We start from the raw sequence: 19619 nt of genomic DNA on the forward strand, positions 1-19619 counted from the left end.
TGAACACGTTGGGTGGTAGGCCTTTCGTGAGCGGATCCGCGAGCATCCTTTCTGTTCTAATGTGCTTGAGACTGATTGTTTGATCCCGGACTTTGTCCTTCACAACATAGTACTTTATATCAATGTGTTTGGCAACACCACTTGACTGATTGTTGTGAGCGTACATTACTGCGGGTTCGTTGTGGCAGTATAACTTTAGTGGTTTCTCAATACTGTCAACCACCTTCAAACCGGGTATGAACTTCTTTAGCCAGTTCACCTGCCCCGTTGCCTCATAGCATGCTATAAACTCGGCATACATAGTAGACCCTACAGTGATAGTCTGTTTTGAGCTTTTCCATGAAATAGCTCCTCCTGCCAGGGTGAACACATATCCCGATGTTGACTTTGTATTATCTTTTGCAAAATCAAAATCTGAATACTCTATTTGGAGTGATTCTGATCTTTTATAAGACAGCATGAGGCCTTTTGTTCCTTGCAAATAACGCAAGACTTTCTTTACCAATTTCTAGTGCTCTGGGCTTGGATTACTCTGAAATCTGTCAAGTAACCCGGTAACAAATGCCAAGTCAGGTCATGTGCACACTTGCACGTACTGTAAGCTTCCTACAGCTGATGCATATGGCTTTGTTTTCATTTCATTGAGCTCATACTGATTTCTGGGATATTGCGATGCCCCATACTTTTCCCCTTTGACTATAGGAGCAGGCGTAGCACTGCATTTGTACATATTGAATTTCTTCAACACCTTTTCTATATATGTCTTTTGAGAAAGTCCCAATACATACTTTGTTCTATCTCGGTGAATCTCTATGCCCAAAACATATGAAGCCTCACCGAGGTCTTTCATGTCAAAGTTTGAGGACAAGAATTTCTTTGTTTCCTGCAGTAGACTGACATCACTACTAGCCAGTAGAATGTCATCCACATACAGAATTAGGAAAATAAATCTCCCATTCTTAAACTTTGAATAAATACAGTTGTCCTCGACATTCTCTTGAAACCCAAATTTCTTTATTGTCCCATCAAACTTCAAGTACCACTATCTCGAAGCTTGCTTTAATCCATAGATGGATCTCTTTAGACGACATCCCATATTTTCGTTTCCTTTCATGACAAAACCTTTCGGTTGCGCCATGTATACTTTTTCCTCCAAATCTCCATTTAGAAATATCGTTTTTACATCCATCTGATGTAATTCCAAATCATAATGTGCCACTAGTGCCATTATAATCCTGAAGGAATCTTTACAAGAGACTGGAGAAAATGTCTCATTGTAATCAATCCCTTCTCGTTGCGTGAAGCCTTTTGCCACAAGTCGCGCTTTAAATTTTTCTATATTCCCTCTAGAGTCATATTTGGTTTTGTAGACCCATTTACAGCCTACTGTTTTGGCTCCTTTAGGAATTTCTTCTAAATCCCAAACTTCGTTTAGTTTCATTGATTTCATTTCATCTTTCATGGCTTCCAACCATTCAGATGAGCGAGCGCTTCTCATGGCCTCTTCATATGAGGTGGGATCATCCTCCATATGCGACTCTTCTATATTATAAACTTTATAGTCATCACGGATAGCCGATCTTCTAACTCTTTCAGACCTTCTAGGGGCCTGCACATTTGGCACATCCTGTACCTGAGGCTCTTGTTGAGTCTCCTGTAGTGGCACATTATCTATTTGAGGCTGTTGCAGCTCCTCCTCTGGTGTGGCAACCATTTCTGTTGAATCCTGTATAACAGGTTCCTCATTTTCATTCATTGTTGCCACAGGAGAGGTAACAACAGGTGTTGGTACCTCAATGACAGGCATTACAGGTACAACATCAGCAGGTAGAGAGAAGAAAGGTTCCTGAGTCGATGGAGCGGGTACAGACACCCGCCTCTCCTCAAGATCAATTTCTCGAACTACCGAGCTCCCCCTAATCATTTCGTCTTCCAAGAAGACGGCATGTCTCGTTTCTACAAACTTTGTATAACTGTTTGGACAGTAGAAACGATAGCCCTTTGATCTTTCAGGATAGCCAATAAAATGGCAGCTGACTGTTTTGGGGTCCAACTTCCCAATATTTGGGTTAAATACTTTTGCCTCTGTAGGACTCTCCCACACACGAAGGTGAGCTAGCGAGGGTACTCTTCCTATCCATAGCTCATACGGTGTTTTGGGCACCGATTTGCTTGGAACTCTGTTGAGCATATGAATGGCGGTTTTTAACGCCTCCATCCATAAACCCAGTGGTAGTGTGGAGTAACTCATCATGCTGCGCACCATATCCATAAGGGTACGGTTACGCCTTTCAGCTACCCATTCTGTTGAAGTTCGTCCGGTGTTGAATACTGGGCTACTATTCCATTCTCTAACAAGAACCTTGCAAAAGGTCTAGGGACTTGCCCATAAGGCGTATGTCGACCATAGTACTCCCCCCACGGTCAGATCTTACTACTTTAATCTTTATATCATGCTGATTTTCAACTTCAGCTTTGAATATCTTAAATTTATCCAATGCTTCTGATCGCTCTTTAATTGGATAAATATAACCATAGTGGGAGTAATCATCTGTGAATGTTATGAACGAGTCATAGCCATCCATACTTTTCACAGGAAATGGACCACAAATATCTATATGAATGATCTCTAAAATTCCTGTGCTTCGTTTTGCACCCTTTTTGATGCTCTTTACAAATTTTCCTTTAATGCATTCTATGCATTGTTCTAAGTCTGAGAACTCCAATGGAGGAAGAATTTCATTCTTAACTAGTCTCTCAATTCTCCCCCTCGAAATATGGCCCAAACGACAGTGCCATAATTTCGATGAGACATCGGGAGTTCTCTTTCTTTTCTTGTTTTCTTTTGTCAACGAGGACACAACATTCACATTCTCAGAAAGAGATAACAAATAAAGCTCGTCTCGCAACACAGCAAGACCAATACATGCATTATTATACCATAGTTCACATTTGCCACTTCCAAAGTGGCAATCATATCCATCAAAATCCAACTTTGATACATTTATTAAGTTTCTTTGCAAAGAAGGAACATAAAAGACATCTCGAAGTAAAAGTGTGAAGCCATTCGCGAGCTCTAGAGGAAGATCTCCAACAGCTTCAACTTTTTCTTCAACTCCATTGGCAACTCTAATGGAGCTTTCTCTTCTTTGCGTAGTCCTTGTTGAACGGAATGCCTTTAAACAATTACAAGCATGAATAGTTGCTCCAGAATCAATCCACCATGTGGATCTAGAGTAACCAACATAATGAGATTCATTTACAAATGTAATAATGTTCTCACCTTTCCTTGCCATGATCATTTTCAAGAAGTCAGGACAATCTTTCTTGTAGTGTCCTGTCTTCTTGCAGTGGAGACATTGATCTTTCTCAACAGCGAACTGTTGTTGCTGAGGCAAATGCTGAGACTGTTTAGCTTTTGAGGTGGGAGACTTGTGGTTCTTTTTCTTGTTATCTTTAACATAGTTAATTGAACCACCGTAGGACACTTTGATTCTCTCCTCCTCTTGCACACAATTAGCAATGAGCTTTTCAAAGTTCCATTTTTCTGGACTTATGTTGTAGTTGACAATAAAATTGTCAAACTGCTTTGGCAATGAGGCCATAACCAGATGGACCAGAAAGTCATCTGCTATACCCAAATCCATTGGCTTCAACTTGGAAGCCATGTTGCTCATTCTAAGTATGTGGTCTCTAACACCACCTCCATGGTACCTTTCTCTCACAAGCTGCTTGATCAGCTGTGTAGCATAAGTCTTTGAAGAGCCAGTAAACTGACTCTTTATTCTTTCAAGGTACTCTGAGACAGCGTCACACTCTAGGATTGAGCCCAATATGGTAGGCTCAATCGTGTTCTTTACCACAGCCAAACATTTCTTGTTGGCTAAGGACCATTTCTTTTGTTCAATGTCATACGACATGACGAGAGGAGCATTGTCCCTCTGTCTCTTTTGCCAGTCAGCATCTGAATCATTTTCACCTCTGACAAGTTCAGCAGGTTCTATAGGACATGGGGTAGTCAACACCCAGTCCACCTCTCCCAAGATAAAAGCAAGGTCGAGTTTTCTTTTCCATTATGCGTAGTTATCTCCTTTTAGGGTCGGAATATCTTTAATGCAACCCATCAAGGAGTAGCCACCTAAAATAATCATGTACTGTCAGAACAAAATTAACATTAAAATAGTATGCATTAATCCTACATCACCGTTGGGCAGAATTAGACATAACACATAGCCATAACTATAACATTGCAATTATCAACGTTGGTCAGAAAATTACAACATCATAGCACATAATTAATGTTCCTAAAATTAAATTCTCCCGTTGGTTCGAAACTTAATTTTAGAAACACTAATTTTCATCAATTTCATCTATTTGCAGCGGAAAAACTATATAAAATTCATATGAACAATAACAAAACTCTGTAATTTACTCTCTACAAAATTCTCCCGTTGGTTCAAATTTAAACAGAGGTAAAACATGCAAAAATCTATTCAAAATTCTATTGAAATTTGCATGAAAAATTGACAAAATAAATTGGAAAAAATGCTACTGTTCTCTTTTCTTTGTTTTCGGCCCGAAGGGACCTCAAACAAACTTTTTCCGGTCGGCCCGCGGCCTTTTGGCACAGGCGGGCGCCCTTCTCTTCCCCAAGCCGCAACCTGGGCCTGGGATGGGAAAGCCGCCCCCCGTGCGTGCCCTCTTGGGCCGATTTCGGCCCGGCCGGCGTCGGCCGTCCGATCAGCTAGGGTTTTGATCGGACGGCCGGGCGCCGAGATCGGAGGATCAAAACTCCCCTCTCCCGGCCGGCCGCCGAAAACCCTAGCTTCTCTTCTCTTCTCTCTCTCGCGCGACCGCGTGGACGGCGTCGCCATCGCCGGCGACCTTCGTGCCCGCCGCGCCATGGCCGGCGCCTTTTCTCTTCTCTTCTCCCCCCACCGTCTCTCGCCCTCCACCCGCGTGAAGTGAGAGAGAGAACGGCGACGACGGAGATGGCGGCGCCGCCGCGGGCCTTGTCGCCGGCGTGCGCGTGCACGTGCGGCTGCGCGCACGGCCGTCGAGTGGCTCCTCGGCGGTGCCTCCACAACAAGGGATCAGGTCTTTTGTGATGAAAAACTTCATCACTAAAAGGCTGTTTCTCATCACAATTACCCCCCTTGTGACGAATTTTGGGGTCGTCACTATGTTGTCACCACTACTGGCATCACAAGTAGCATAGTGATGATTTTTTTTTCATCACAGATAATGGCTCTGTTTGTGATAATCCTATCTCAACTAATAAGCAGTACATTAGAGATGGTATCGTGGTCACAATTACAGGAGACACTAGTGACAATAGTGCCCTCACATATGTGAACGTGCAGTGATGGAATTTTTTTCTCACAATATTGTTGACGGTTAGTGCTGGTTTGCTCGTCACTGCATATTACTAATTACCGATAACTCACCATCACAAATATACCTTTGCTAATAACTTTTCTCACATATGATAGGGTTTTTGTGATAAGATATTAGTTTATATTGAGAAGTAAAAACCACAAGAAGTAAGATATATTGTGGTGAAATGACGTGTTATTTGTTGCGAAAACTGGTCATTCTTTACAAATGTAGTAGTGACCAAGCTAATATGTATATGTGACAATACCTTTATCACATATGAAGTAATGCATCAGTGGAGAAAAAAGGGTATTGCTGTAAGGAAAACTTTTATCACTAAAAAAATAAATATCCAGATGCAAGTTTTATATATGTGACTAAAGTCTTGCCACAAACAACACGTCTTTTATGACAATATCCAGCATGCGAACAATGACAAAACCTAATGATGAAATCTCGATAGAGCAATGGCAAGTTCAAACATTCATAACTGAGCACCCCTTTATTCATGAATGATTACAGTATGCTCGGAATAGAGCACTTCAGAACTCAATTGAAATATCACCTAAACTAAAAAGGGTTCCTCACACTAGAGGAAACTATCCTTTATTAATGAATGATAACAAAGTGCTCATACAAAGAGCATTTCAACTAAGACCATAACTAAATTGATAACTGAACACCTAAGCAACAAATGAAACTTGGGACACGGACTCTAGGATGCTCGCCTAGATGGACAAAACTTTGTAGCAACTCCACGACTCCAGTCTTTGTCAACTTGGAACTTCCTACATATAATTTAAAAATAACATTAATCGAATGACCACTAGATTGAATTAGTAATCATGTATGACGTAAGAAATCTTACTTAATTGTTTGGGGCACTTAAAGATAAAGCACCACCAGTGCCACCCATGTGTGCCCACATTGCTTTCATTCTTTCCTCAAGTTTCTGGTCCAACAAATGCTCCATGTGACCACTTTGTTCCTCTACGGTTCTTTTCTGAGAATTCAACTCTTCACGCTGAGACTGCAACTCGCCCTTTAATTGCAAGTTTTCTACTGTCAATTTTTGAACTTCTTCGAGCAAAGCAGCAGCTTGTTGATGTGCTTCATTGGCTTGCTGTTGTGCAGCTTCTGCTTGTGCATGAACTCTTTACCTCTCTTGAGCTCCCTCATTGATTGCACTAATACCAACTCCACGCGAGTGGTTTGGCTTTCTGCCAAGGACTAATGCAAAGTGTTCAACCATTGGGATTTGAGCAACTGCAATCCTTTCCTGGTTTGTTTCAGCTGTTGTCTGCAGATTGTTCTAAACAAATCAAACCAAATATGTAAGTCCATATTAAAAAAAACTCATGCAGTAAAATGTAGGTAACAAACATTTTTGTTTACCAGAATTTCTTCGCCATTAGGAACAGACCATGTTCCATTCTTCAAATAAGTTGCCTTCCAAACATCTATAGCACTAGGCCATTCACCTGTCACTGGGTTTCTCTGCAATTATATCACATACAAAAGAAGACTTATAATTTATATATACAAGACATGTCAAACATATAGTTTAAAGATATAAGTGAATGACAATATTCATTACCAGTTCATGTGCTATTTGCACTATAGACTTTGTTCCAACATGTGATTTCATCTCTTGCTTTGATCTGTTAATGGAATTCTGTTTGCTCCATTTCTAAAAAACATAATAATCTCATAAGAATAATGAATTATGAATCATATTGTATTAATTGTAAAGAAAATTAAACAAGTACCTGGAACTGCTCATTACTCCATAAGTTATCAATCAACCACTGCCAGTCCTCTGGCGCAACATGACTAGGACACTGTTTTGTTGTGCAATAGGTCTTGTACAGTTTGTGGCGTCTTACATTGTACTGTCGCTCAACTTGTGTCATTACACATTGGTAGTCTGCCATTGAGATCTCAGGGAATTTTGCCTACAGAATGATAGTAGATCATATGAGCAAACAATGTACAAAATCATGACAGCAAAAAGAAAACAAAAATGTACAAATGAAATATACTCCAACCAGATGACATACCTTCAATAAATTCCAAATTGATGACATGGTTCCAGGAAAAGCTTTTTCAATGACTTTCCACTTCTTCACCTTAAGGGGGACCTCTTGTCGCACACAGACAGTGACCTCACTTTTAAAGACACTTGCGTGCCTACCACAGACTTTTCCAAACTATGCAGCAAATTGAATGTCTAGCGGCACACCCCTTGCTCTCAGTTTTGCATGTGTTCCATTAATGGTGAGACCCCTACCTTTCCTACGTTTGAGACCTAATTGAAGGAAGAACTTTTAATTTATTTGCTTGTGAAGGAATAGATTAATGAAGTGAAGGTAAATATGTTAAATACCTGTGTTTCCGGTTGGTCCCATCCGTCCCTCATTCCTAGTGTTGGGTATGACTTGTCGAGCAGCATCATCCGAAGTCTCCATCTGGTTCACAGACGGACGAACTTGGGAAACCATTTTGACCTACAAAATAAGAAATGAGTACAAACAGATCTACTACAAGATTACAAACCAAATTGACTAAGATAGAAATCCCCACAAAACACCGATATACTATTACATTGAGAACCAAATTAACTAAGAAAGAGAATCCCAATTAAAAATGGATATTAAGTTGCATCTAATTAGGAAATTAACGCAAATCATAAATGCGGAAAAACAAGACGGAGAGAGTGGACGCCAGAAGGGGCAGGTCATATCCCTGCGACGCCACGCTATCATCAATAGGACTGCAGTGATTTGGAGATGGTGGTTGTGTGATTGTGTCCCGGCAGTGGTGGGTGTAATCTCTCAAAGATGGATGTACTCTAGGGCTATGCAGTGAATAAAAATTGGGGAATGCCGAATGGATCCTATAGGATTGCGAGGATAGCAAAGAGCCATAGTATATTTGTTTCTTTACCTTTGACTGCAAGTGTGTGCAGGGATTGAGAACTCTAGATGCGAATGGATTGTACTATATGGGCAGCCTTATATAGCGAGGTAACTAGTCAATTTGGCGGGAGTAAAATTTTGCTGGCAATTACTTTTGGAGGGAAAGTATGTTTTGCTGGCCGATTTATGCGTGCGTGCATAACAAATTAGTTTGTTTGTGCTGATCCAAAATATTTCTTCACCAGCATTTGTTAACAACCTCTCGTAAACAAATATGGCAATTGTTTAATGAATCAATAACCTGTGGAGTGAAAAAAAATGATACACACATGCACATTAATTGTTGATGTGGGTTGGCGCCAGCCACGTGTACCTAGAGATGGACACGTTCAGTGTTTGCACACATGCTCAGCTGTAATTTATCCCTTTCATAATGCAGGCTTCAGGTCATCAATGGTCAGTGATCAGCATTAAATTAATATTTGCTACCACAAGATATTGGCGTCATATAATGGATAGTAGATGTGCAGTCAATTCATATGATACGAGCAGAAATATTGACTGTTAAAAGTTTTACTTGTAGTGCTAATGTTTTTTAAAATAAAACGGATGATCAAAATTGAGCGCGGGTACTCATGGTTACACTTAAAATGAGACGGAGAGAGTATTCACTTCACCCTACTCACTTCATAAAAAAAATCAACATCGTCCTAGTAAACGAATATGAACATAAAATATGTCCAGATTCATTGTAGTAGGATATATCACATTCTAATGCTATGTTGCCTTTTTTTGACATAGGGAATATAGGATAAAGTTTGGATAACGAGCCAACATTTGGGCTTGTTACCTTAGAGCAGGTTGTGTTCGAGAGGTGGAGTTGGGAACCACCTCCCTGCATGGAAAACTAATAAGCCAGCTCATTGACATTAACAAAGCTAATACTAAAAGCTTAGCTTGGCTCAGCTCGTGAGCTGGTTCATTAATAAGCACTCATTATCTAAAAAAAATTAATAAGCATATGCTATATTAGATGCTAGACATATGGCAAAATCATGTCTCTGCCATAGGGTATCGTGGTCTTGTGATAATAATTTGTTGGAACACATTGTCTGCTCTGACGGCATAGCACGTTTTAGCAAATTATCATGATACTGTAATTATCTCCATTTTTTATAATTAAAAATATTTATGATTTTAATATAAAAAACAAAAATAGGCTAGAGGGCCATGCCGAATTGCTTGTTTTTGACCTCACAGGATCACCGCCCATGTCTCTTGCCACCGCACATATGACGGAGCTAAGAAAAACTGTACAAAAAAACCTGCAATGGATAAATCTTCCATGCCCGCCTATAGATTAAATGTTGTGTACCAGTGCTTCCCACTAAATTTCCAATTTCCCTCGTTGTTTTCTTTTGTTCCCGCAATTTTTCGGTGGAAGCTGGTACCCTTCAAAGGGCTATAAATAGTCATCGCAAACATCTGGAGATAGTTGGAGGTACTGAATCTGACCTAGTAAGCACTTTTGGGGGAGCAACACAGTTGATAATCTAGAGGAGTTAGGATCTGGGGTGGTGGCAAGTAAAGCTGCAATGGGCATAGACTTGAATATTGCGTCTGCAGGTGGAGATGATGGATCAGGAGAAGCATGCAGGAAAGCTGCTCGAGGCATTGACTTGAATGTTATGCCTCAACTAGAAGACAAGGAGATCCAGAGGCAATCTACTTCAGCTAAACGGAGGATTGATGATGAAAGCAATCGAGATGAAGAACCACGCAAGAAAGTTGCTCGGGGCATTGACTTGAATGTCATGCCTGACCGAGATGATGAAGAAAACCAAAGGCAATCTACTCTTGCAGCATTGAAGATTGATTTAAATGAAAGCCCTGTACATGAAGGAGAACCGCAGAAGGAACAAAACATTAGTCAACTCGATGAGAACGCGAAAGCCTTCATATCTGAATTGAGGAAGATGTATTTTCCTATTTTTGCACGATTCGATTATTAGTACTCTCCATCTATTTTATTTCATATTACATTCTGTTTCATATATGTTCAAATAATTGAGTCGTGATCTATGTATCCAATTTCGTGGTGATTGCATCTATTAGAAAAGTATTTTTTTAGGCACCAATATTATTGTATTGCAATTATTTCTGACACATTTATGTGACGTAGATTTATTGTTCTGTTTCCCTACATTTGTTGGGCTCTTATTCTGTTTCCCCACTTTATCCCCAGCGTATATTTTCTTTTCACCTAGTTGGATTCATATTCTGTTTCCCTACTTTATCCCCAGCGTATATTTTCTTTTCACCTAGTTGGATACATATTCTGTTTCCCTACTTTATCTCCAGAGTAGATTTGTTTTGACCTGCTGGTATATATATGTACCTGGACGCATCCTCCATGATGCCCTAAAACATCGTAGACTGCACAGTACAAGCTTGAGATTGATTCTTCAATTGACGCCGTCTAACTTTGTATGGTATCCCTTTTCTTATTATTAGTTTTTGCAAGTAGTTGTTTATTCTTTTCGCAAAATAGTATTCTACAACTTTCAATGTGAGGTGATAAATTTCATGTTTCAACTATAGTACTAGTGATGTTTATGTGCATATATCGTTACATACTTGTCCAGCATATACAATTTGTCTCGTTTACTATCATGTTTGCAAGCATATAAAAGAAATCGCGTTTACTATCAGGTTTGCAAGCATTTTATTCCTATGGACAAAAGTTGGATGAACATCAATAGAACTCTTCCTCACTATCAGGATGGAGTTAATCAATTTATTCAGTTTGCATTCAAAGATTACGATGTGGATAAGTTGCTTCGGTGTCCATGTAGAAAATGTAGAAATAATCACTTTGCTAATCGGAATGAAATATTTGAGCATCTAATGATTCATGGAGTGAATAAAGACTACACAACATGGGTTCATCATGGAGAAACCATACCAGAATCCGATGAAGATGCAAATTGTGAGATGGAAGATCAAGCTGGGTTTCGTATGGATGAGATGACGAATGATTTCTAGAATGCTGCCAATGCAAACAGTGACTCATCAGTAAACATTACAACACTTGATGCACAAGAGGATATGGGTACCAATACAATAATTAATGAGGAGACCACTAAATTCCAGAAATTAATAGATGATGCAGAACAAGAGCTCTATCCTGGATGTGATAGTTTTTCAATTTTATCTTTTATTGTCCAAATGTTGAATTTTTATTGTCCAAATGTTGAATATCAAGTGCCTTTATGATCTTAGTGGGATTGCAATGAATGCTCTATTTGGTACATTGTGCAGGGCTTTTCCTAGCAACAATAAAGTCCCCAAGTCTTATGATGATGCTAAAAAGATTATGTCAAATTTGGGTTAGATTATATAAAGATTGATGCATGTTTGAATGACTGCATTCTTTTCAGAGATGAATATGCTAAAGCTGAAACATGCCCTGTTTGTGGAATTTCAAGATGGAAAGAGGATGGAGAAAATAGTGCTCACAAGTCAAGGAGGAGAAAAGCTAGGAAAGTTCCGCAGAAGGTTTTACAGTACTTTCCTTTGATCCCAAGATTAAAGCGTATGTACATGTGTTCAAAAATAGCTGTTCATATGCGATGGCACAAAGAGAAGCTAGTTGATGATGGATATATGAGACATCCAGCAGATTCTAATGAATGGAAGAACTTTGACAAGAATTTTGAATCATTCGCATTGGACGCACGGAATGTTAGGCTAGGCCTTGCTAGTGATGGATTTAATCCTTTTGGAAATATGAGCTCATCGTATAGCATATGGCCAGTTGTTATTGCTATATATAACTTACCACCTTGGATGTGCATGAAAGATTCTTATATGATAATGTCAATGCTTATCCCTGGGCCTAAAGCACCTGGAAATGACATAGATGTATACTTGCAGCCATTGATTGATGAATTGATACAGCTATGGGAAGGCGTGCCAGCCTATGATGCACATGCAAAGTCCTCCTTTAAGCTACGGAGAATGCTGCTTTGGACAATCAATGATTTCCCTGCATAAGGTAATTTATCAGGCATGAGCACAAAAGGAAATATGCATATCCTTCTTGTCACATGGACACTTGGTCCCATAGGCTCGTTAATGGACACAAATACTGCTATATGGGACATCGTCGCTTCTTGCCAACAAGACATTCGTGGAGGAGCAATGCAAAATCTATTGATGGCCAAAAGGAAAGACGTAGCGCCCCAAAAGCGTTGTCAGGAGATGACATTATGCGTCAATATCAAAATTTCAATCAGGTACTCTACTAATTATGATATATTTATGCTTGTATCCTATCTGGTCAATCTGAAAGTAAATTATTATACTATTTGCTATTCTATGCCTTATTTGGTATTACATTATAGAGTATAAGAATATGAGTAGTATATTATTGTTGACATCACTTTATGCATTCAGGTGAAATTTGGGAAACATAACAATAAGAGAAAACGCTCAAGCACATTGTATGGAGTTTGGAAGAAAAAAAGGATATTTTTCCAGCTGCCATATTGGAGTACGTTATCGATAAGACATAATCTAGATGTCATGCACATTGAAAAGAATGTTTGCGATAGTATTGGGGGTACCTTGTTAAATCTGGATGGGAAGACAAAGGACAATATTAAATCCCGGTTTGATTTACAACTCATGAAAATACGGCCTGAACTTCATGCACCTCCAACTGGTGATGGGAAGTTCTTATTTCGTCCTGCATGCTATACAATGACACTAGCTGAGAAGAAAGCATTTTGTGAGTTCCTTAGAGAAATAAAAGTGCCAGATGGATACTCTTCAAAAATTTCACACTATGTGGATGCAACAAAAGCTAAAATATCAGGGATGAAGTGTCATGATTGTCATGTATTTTTACACAGATACCTTCCACTTTCTATTCGTGGAGTTTTGCCTGCTGATGTTTGTGAGGCTATAATTGAGCTATGTAGCTTTTTTAGAGAAATTTGTTCCAAGAAATTAGATACTGAAATTCTTAAGAAGCTTGCATCATCAATTGCTGTTACCCTCTGTAAGTTAGAGATGATTTTCCCCCCTTCATTCTTTGATGTAATGTTGCATCTACCAATCCATTTAGCCCAGGAAGCTATTACTGGTGGACCTGTCCAGTATCGGTGGATGTATCCCGTTGAAAGGTTTTTGCGAAGGTTGAAGTCTTTTGTAAAAAACAAAGCTCGCCCTGAAGGATCGATAGCTGAGGCATATATTTTGCAAGAATGTGTAAATTTTTGTTCTATGTACCTGCAAGGAGTTGAAACAAGAATCAATCGACCAAGTCGAAACGAGGACGTGCAGAGTGACAACAGTAGTACAAAATTTCAGATATTTGGTACTATTGGCAGGCCACTCCTTGGTAACAAATACTGCCAGATGGATATGAATGAGTTGGAGAAAGCTCGGATATATGTTCTAAAGAATTGTGAAGAAATATCAGAATACGCAGAGTAAACAACTACTACTTACTCTCATTTTCTAATATGTAAATGCTGTCAAAATTTAGCATACATGTACATGTCTTGCAGCATTCACAAAGAATAACTTAGCATCCAGAACAGTAAAGGTGTGGAAAAGTGCCAAAAGAATTTTTTGTATGGTTCAAGAATCATGTATGTAAAAGCCATAATAAAAGTATTTTTTTTTTTACATTTTACAACTATTTGTAACCTGTATAAACATTCTTCCAGATATTTGAGAAACATTCCAAAGGATCTCCAGATATATCAGAAGAGTTGTTTGCTCTAGCAAGAGGTCCTGATGCTCGAGTAACCATTACACAAGTTATATGATTAATGGATGGAGATTTAACACCAGGGACCGAGACAAGTTGGTTCAATCACAAAACAGTGGAGTCTTTGTTAAAGGTGATGAAGCCAGTGGAAGCAAAGACTATTTTGGTGTCTTGACAGATATTATCAAGCTAACATATGGTACTTTTAGTGTCATATTGTTTAAATGTGAATGGTGGGATGTACACACTAAAAGGGGAGTAAAAGAGGACAAGCATAGATTTACCTTAATTAATACTTCCCGTACATTGCCAATTGATGAGCCATATATTTTGGCAACACAAGCTGAGCAAGTATATTATGTCAAAGATACTAGAGACCCTAAATGGTTTGTTGTAGTCAAGACGAAGCCACGTGATTTGTATGACTTTCCTCCTATAGAAGAAGAAGAAGAAAATGATCCAACTTTATCAAATAAGTCTAGTTCTGAAGCATGCCAAGAGAATGAGCATATCACGGCTGCATTGAATTACACTACAATTGATGATGGTGACTTCCCTACGGTTCTCAGTAAAGATGGAGTCGAATGTGAACCCATTGAAGCAGAACCAGTAACACATTCTGAAGATGATCTGTTTGAAGAGGAAGAAGAAGAAGAGGAAGATTCTGAAAGTGATGGCGCTGAGTATATAGATACAGATGATGAAAGTGACATCCAAACTGAAGAAGATGTAGATGACAGTTAATTTATAAACTTATTCATGTTACTGCAAATTTACACACAAACACAGCAAAAATATGTTGGCCTGAAATACAATTCTTTTATATTGAGGACATTAATTGCCTATATGTTTAATACAATATACTAAGTAAATTAATTTCTTGCAGATTATGAAATGTAACTAATCCATATTGAGCCCTATTTGACTGATTAGTAAAAACTAGAATGTACTACTAAGTATTGGGCCCTGTTGCAACTCTGTAAGTCACGGTCAGATATATAATCCATACTCCTTGAACAACTGACCATGTTGGATAATAGCTTTTTTCAGGTAAAGAGGATAGGGATCTGGACACATCTGTATATCCATCTGCTCAGGAGTATTTCTCCCACGTTCCTCACCTTACCCCATGTTTCCCTCTCGGTTTTCCCCTTTTATTTTTTTGACTGAACTGACTTCCTCTTTTCCATACCACTGCAGTACTGCAACTCCCACTCGAATATGTTGTTTTGGCTTGGCTCACATAGATCCAGCCAATCCATGGTACTAATCAACAAAGCATCAAGATATAGTAGCCGGCAGCACCAAGCAGATGAAATGGAACTTACCACTGCTGGTTCTGCCGTCAGTAAGCTCGGGGTGCGCCTGCGTACGTCCACCACTCGTGCTCCGATCGTGCCGCGTCCTGCTACCACTGCTCAACCTCCCTCTGAAGCTTTGGATTGAGCTCGACGCAACTCGTATGCAGGATGGATCTCGCCGCGACCCCGCCGCGTCGTATCGAGTTCGCCGTGCACCCGCTGTCGGATTGAGGTCGCAGAGCTCCTGTAGCCACCATTACGGGGCCTGATGTTGCAGCAGCTCTACCTCTAATAGCAGCCTCAGCGTCTTGGCCTGCAATCCTTCCGTCGTGCCGAGGCTCACGCCTTCGGCCGCCGGGTGCTGCTGCGGTGCTGCCTGCTCTGCGTGAGCCTGACTGTTGAGCAGTCAAAGCGGTAGAGAGGGATGAAAAGGAGGTTAGTGATGGTGTACTTAACTTAATAACTACTAGAACCAAACAGTGAATACTTTTATTCATCACAGGTACTTGTCTCAACGATTCAACTTTGTTGCCACAAGGTATCTGCAAGATAGTGAGAGCACTCTAATTCATCACCATTCACTCCTCACGATTGATATGATTAGTGATTACAGGGTAGTTTATCACTATTTTTTAATAGAATAGTGACCAGACCCGAAATCATCACTGGTTACATCTTTTGTGATAAAAACACATTTTCTCACTAGTAATAGGAGGAATTGTGATGGCAGAACAGTTTGTCACTAGATATCCGTCCAATGGTGATAACAAAATAATTTGTCACTATACAACCACTTACTAGTGAGAAGCGAGGGTTTCATCACTAGAGTTCATCACTGAAAGCCTAATCCCTGGTAGTGCTCTTTGCCCCTCCCCCCTCCGTTGCCGGCGTCGACGACGGCCGGCGACGAGGTAAGAATTAGGGTTAGGGTTTTCTTTTCGATCCGTTGGATCGTTTGCATTTCTTTCTTTCTTTTCCTCTGTGGGTTTCTTTCCCCGAACCGATCTAAGCGCTAGGTTGCTCTGATACCATTGTTAGACTTTGCACTAGGATCACCTAGGTTAGATCTAGTCGGGTGGTTCTATTTGGGATTAATGTTTGAACTATAGAGATTGAAAACGGGAGAGGGTTTAGATAGACCGACCGGTTGAGGTGTTGGAGGATGAAGAAGTGCCGGCCATCGTCGTCGTTGGCGCTCGGTTGTCGTGGATGCGGCGCCGGTGAGGTCGACGGCGATGACGGCTACGGCAGTGGTGGTCGTAGACATCCCGGCGATGAGGCGTGGCGTGGCGGTGGCGTTTCCCGTCACTGGCTGCGCCCCCTCTCGATCGGATTAGGGTTTGTGGGGTGGAGTTGGCGGTGGCCACGAATCTCGTACTATGTGCCACCCCGGCCTCCACCCCCTTTTATATGGCGCAGTGTGACGGGGGCCCACCAGCCATTGGGCTGGGCGCCCCCGATCAGGGCGCAGGTCAAGGCCCCCTTGAGCCGTGGCTCAAGGGGAGGGAGATCTATCTAACACTATTAACTGCCACCCAAGTAGCTTTCTTAGTAAAAGAAAATATAGATCTTCTTCAGTACTACCCCCAAAACTGAAATCTTTGAAATAGCAACTGTTGTAGTTGGACTGTCTCTTACTCCCCTCTGTAGCTGATTTCTAATCCTTCTAATATATCCAGCAGATCTTTTGCTGTCATTTGCTTCAAAAAAAAAATGCTTCATGTGCGCCAAGGAACCGGTTCCACTGTCTTAAGAAAATGACAATAGGTAGGTACTATAAATGTGGCAGCCCAGTAAGACCAAGTTACGCTCTTTTAGTGTCATACATTCATTGTCATAAGAACTAAGGGAAGGCTTTGTTCGCGTAGTTCACAACCAAAGTTTTGGATCGTTCAGGTACGGTTCAGCTTCCTTCAGAAGTAGCTCCACGCATCTGGGAGTAGAAAGCTCGGCTGTGAGAATGATAGACATCAGGAAGGATGATAGTTATGTAGGAGGGTACTGGATCAGGATAACGCATAAACATCGCGAAGAGCTTGATAGGCGCAGTGCGAAACAAGACTGCGGATGTTGGTTCATCAGATGCTCCTACACCAGTCGAATTGGGTACCTGTTACTGCCCTGGCTGAGAACTGTCTTCACCGAGGCAATAGATCGATCTGGCTCGGTGTAGGATTGCTGAAGGATATACAGAACTTGTTTGATGTTTCACAAGCACTAAATCCTAGCGTTCTGTTCGCTTAATTGCTTATACTAACGTTGCATGTGAAGACTCTGCTGTGGTGAATCTGTTTGGATCCATTGCAGAGGAAATTTGTGATTGCAAAGAGTGGAGACCCATTTCTTCCATGACATGAGCTTTTACCCTTAATTATGAACCGAAGATACTCAACATTTTTCATATTAAGTGATTATATAATAGATGAAAAGTTGTCCAAAGTTTATATTTGAAAGTTTGGATAGTTTTGAAATTTGTATAATCTTGCAGTCATTTCAGAGTACTTCAGTAAAAATTTGTAATAGAGACTTTTTCAACTTAAAGTTTTATTTCCAAATTGAAAAATCGAGAAACTTTTCTACTAAATATTTGAAACTATTAACTTAAATTTAGAAACTTTTTACTTAGTTTTCAAAACTTAAAACTTATAAAAAATTTATAAAAAATGTTCTTATATTTTGAAACCTTCAACCCAAAATTTAAAACTTTCAACTTAATAAAATCTTTCAACTGAATTTCAAAACCTTCAATTGAGTTTTATAAACATTAAATCGAGTATTTAAAAACTTCCTGTACTCACGTGGAGTCGACGCATACGTGAGTGGGGAGTCTGTCTACCTTTGACTTGTTTTGTTTTGTAAGTACGAAGTTGTTTAAATTCGCCGTCTGAAGCGCCGCCGAACTCGAGCTCCATTTCACGGCCTCCCTGAACGCTTGATGAACATCACGATTCACGACACGGGAGGGGACCTTGCTCTCTTCATGGCTTCAGCTTTGACCCCTCGCCGGCAACCTTCCGGGACGAGCTACGTACTGCAGGTCTGCAGCATCAGCCACCGACATGTTTTTCTTGCTTGGGAAAGGAACAGGGCTAGAACAAGCCCTCTGCATCCTCAAGGTGGGGATATATTTATCCAATACATATAAAATATAAAATATGTATGTTAGTGGCACCGTTACAATTACAAACGAAAGGCAATGTCATGGTTACAAATACATAAATTATAATGTCATATTTGGAAACCCAAAAAAATTACAGTCGCATAGATCCAATTAATCCAATATATAAAGGTAAGGTTGGCTGATAATTCGACTCAGTCTAGGTGTGCCATTTCTGATGTCACCCATTTCAATTTTGTGCTCATGTTGTTTCCGATTTCACAGGAAAGGAAAAGCACAAAGTTTCTGAATTTAAACTTCTGATCGCTGCTCCGAAGAACTGACATGTATAACTGAAACTCAAGTAGCTTCGCTTTCAGATTAGAAAAGTTTCTATGGGCACCTGCCCTTTTGTATATGATCATCTTTGATGTGTAATATTGAAGGAGCTTAACCTGGAAACAGGATAAACTAATGTACATTGTTGACAAAGGGTTAATGCATATCTGAACCCTGTAGCTTCCCAGACTTTTTACATGGCATGAAGTACGTGCACCATGCGATTTAATTAGTTGCGTATATATACTGGAGTTTTCTTGATTTTCGTCTATAAGATTTTCGTCTATAACTATCACGACCAAAACATCGGTAAATTCTGTATACGCTCTCTGCAATCGAAGAACAGTACATATTACAAAAGCATGATCGATATAGGATGAAAGGATCTGACGGATTGATTTTGCAGAACGGCCACTCGTCGTACGGCAGCTCATCTTCAGCAACCGCCGCTTCAGAAGCTGGCTTGCCCCCATCGTCAGCAAAGGTCGCCGCCGCCGCCGCTGATTCAGAAGCATCGGATAATAAGTCGCTCTCCGCCGGAGCCGGCTCTTCCGTGGCCTTCCTCTTCTCACCAACGGCGGCTTCCCTCGGCTTCCCCTCGACCGGCGCCGGAGACAGGGAAGGTGCCGCCGCCTCCGTTGGCATCTGGACCTTCTCGCCGGCCATCTCGGCGCTCGACGGGAGGATTTCTTCTTCTTCTTCTTCTTGTCGCTGGTTTTCTCGATGCCTTCCTCACACAGACGGTTCGTTCGTTGTGATTTCTGATTTCTGTTCTTTATTTATTACTAGGGGCTCAGCGAACCCTA

General features: G+C 40.5%; 1 pseudogene; it reads right to left on the reverse strand.

Annotated features, from left to right (window-relative positions):
* Window positions 1–6244: 6244 nt before the first annotated feature.
* On the reverse strand, window positions 6245–7024 carry LOC127755667 (uncharacterized; annotated as a pseudogene).
* Between the last annotated feature and the right edge of the window lie 12595 nt (window positions 7025–19619).

Source organism: Oryza glaberrima, chromosome 11 (genome assembly GCF_000147395.1).
Source record: "Oryza glaberrima chromosome 11, OglaRS2, whole genome shotgun sequence".
Classification (NCBI taxonomy): Eukaryota; Viridiplantae; Streptophyta; class Magnoliopsida; order Poales; family Poaceae; genus Oryza; species Oryza glaberrima.